Raw genomic sequence first — 2,687 nt, 5'->3', positions numbered from 1 at the left:
CGATTTGGTTCATATTTGGAACACATAATACATACAAGAATAGAAAGCGACTTATGAAAAAAATCGCCGCTAGGTGGCGCAAGGATCGAGATATTCACAAAAAGCGTATCTGTGGTCCGATTTGGCTCATATTTGGAACACATAATACTGTAACGAATTTACTGAAATTCTGCTTATTTGCAACCTTCTACTAACGTTCGAATCACTAAACTGTTGAATAAATAACTCCACTATTCAATAATGCAAAATGTCCTTTATTAATAACACTTCTACTACTCGACAGATAGCGGGCTTAAATCAAAGTGACTTGTCGTGCCTCAACTGTTGCTGCTTTTATACTGTTTGGTTTCATCGTTGGCATATTTCTAGGCGGTTCTATCTCTAGAATTTACTAGTTAGTTACCAGCTATACAATTACCAGCTATAACTACGTTTATAGCTTCTCATATGCGAGTGTATATGTGTGTGATACCTGCACACATTTTTGGCTACTTTTGAGAGTATCTCAGATATACAGCAATTTTTTGTGCGTTGCTCTCCGCTGCTTGCATGGACATATGTATAGACATAATGATTGATTTATTGATGTGTTGCTAATATTCGTCACTATACATATGTTTTGAGGACTTGGATTGTAACAAATCGTCAGGAAACGGTCCTTGCAATAATGAGTCACTAAATGAAGTAAATGGAATCAGAAATAATAGACAACTAAATGAAGACTAAAAACTTGAAAAGAAAATAATTATAAAAAAAGAATTTTAGTTAAACGCTTTTATACAATACTTACATGAAGTAATAATAATACTAAAAGTTAGAAAATATTTAGATAGGTCCTATGTACAAGTCATCACACTCCTCATCAATCTAGGGCTTTGATCAGACAATTAAATAAAAGCGTTGGAATCTTGAATAAAAAGTTGTTTGTTTATTTTTTATTCACATGACTCAATTCGGTAAAAATAGCGCCCAAAAAATTTATCTCGGTGTACTTAATACTTAAAAAGTGTTAGAAAAAGTTTTAAACTAATATGAGTCCGAACACGAAAACACGAAATTGCGCATTCGTATAGTTCAAAAGGACGAACAGCAGCGTGAAATGATTTCGTGGACTCATATTAGTTTAAAACGTTTTCTATCACTTTTTAAGTATTAAGTACACCGAGATAAATTTTGTGGGCGCTATTTATACCTAATTGAGTCATGTGAATAAAAAATAAACAAACAACTTTTTATTCAAGATTCCAGGAATTTGATATAACAACACAACATCTAAATTTAAGTTAAAGCTATACAAGTCAATCTTTTTATACTCAGCGTGCTTTTCACACAGAGTATATTAAATTTAGGTAACATACCGTAACGGCATAAACGAATCGAAATAAATAGGGTTCCTTGGCGCTCATCTCCCATCGATATTAAAAATGAGGGAAATTGGATGGTAACGACGCCCACTCTTTACATATTGTGACGAATATTAGCATCACTAAGTGATACTCACATCACTAAGATTATTAAATAAAGGCACAACAACAATAAAGCAAGCTGCCACTCTTGTGTACAACAAATCAATCATCATTTACCCACATACATACAAGGTAACGAAGAGATAACTCACATAGAGATGTAGTCATCAGCCGATGTGTTACTCATAGTGTTACTCATACAAACGCATATGGAGAAACATTATAAGCTCAATTACCAAGCAGGAGATACAGCAGTTCTAGAAAGCGAAACGTCTAGACTTTAGTAGAAATATGCGAATGAAGCAACGGAGAGTATAAAAGCAGCGCAAGCTGAGTAGTCAGTAATCAGTTTGATTTAAGCACGCTATTGGTTGTGAAGTATAAGTGTTATTGTGAAATACCCTCAAAGTAGTCTAATAAAGCCCATTTTGCATTAATGAATATTGGCGTTATTTATTCAATAGTTTAGCGACTCGGACGTTAGCAGAAGGTTTGGAATAAGAGGAATTTCCCTAAATTCGCTACAATATATAACATTTTGGAAAACACATAAAACCTGATTATTTAGTAAATAATTGATCTAGAATGTTGAAATTTGATGTGTGGACTGATATTGAGATTCCTGATAAAAATGAAAAAATTCGACAGAGAGGTTGCCTTTACTATAGAGAATGTTTCGAAGAAAAATTTACGAAATCGGTGAAGGACTACACCCACTTTTATAGAAAAAGATTTTTAAAAGGGTCGGGGACGAATAAAATAAGCTATATCTTTGCAAGATAAAGCTTTCCCAAGTGGAATTAGAACACGAATATAGGAAACAATTTTAATTTTTGAAAATAGGCGTCACCGCCCCTTTTTATTACCAAAAAATTATCTATGTTTCGGGAGCCATAACTCGAAACAAATCAACGGATCGTAATAAGATTGGGTACACATATTTTCCTTAAAGCAGGATTTCTAGTAATAAAGGATCGGTTAAAGACCACGCCCACTTTTATATAAAAGATGTTTAAAAGGGTCGTAGAGTAGAATAATACGCTATATCTTCGCGAAAAATAGATTTGTGTCAATGATATTTCACTTACCAAGTTTTATGGTAAGAGGAAATAAAGAGAATTTTTTTAACGGGCGGTGCCACGACCCTGCTCCGATCAAACACTGCAAAACATTTCCAGAGCCCTAAAAAAATAAATCCTAAGTAACAAAATTCGAAAAAGT

At 33.6% G+C, this 2,687-nt stretch overlaps 1 long non-coding RNA gene across 1 annotated transcript; it reads right to left on the bottom strand.

The window, feature by feature from the left end:
* Positions 1–233: 233 nt before the first annotated feature.
* On the bottom strand, positions 234–1,169 carry LOC137253678 (uncharacterized). The gene is made up of 2 exons (XR_010953861.1): positions 791–1,169; positions 234–675 (listed from the first exon to the last, which is right to left on the bottom strand). It is a non-coding gene; the product is annotated as an uncharacterized lncRNA (long non-coding RNA).
* Between the last annotated feature and the right edge of the window lie 1,518 nt (positions 1,170–2,687).

This window comes from Eurosta solidaginis, chromosome 5 (assembly GCF_040869045.1).
Source record: "Eurosta solidaginis isolate ZX-2024a chromosome 5, ASM4086904v1, whole genome shotgun sequence".
NCBI lineage: Eukaryota > Metazoa > Arthropoda > Insecta > Diptera > Tephritidae > Eurosta > Eurosta solidaginis.
The sequence above is the reverse complement of the archived record's forward strand: the minus strand, read 5'-3'. Positions and strand labels throughout refer to the sequence as shown.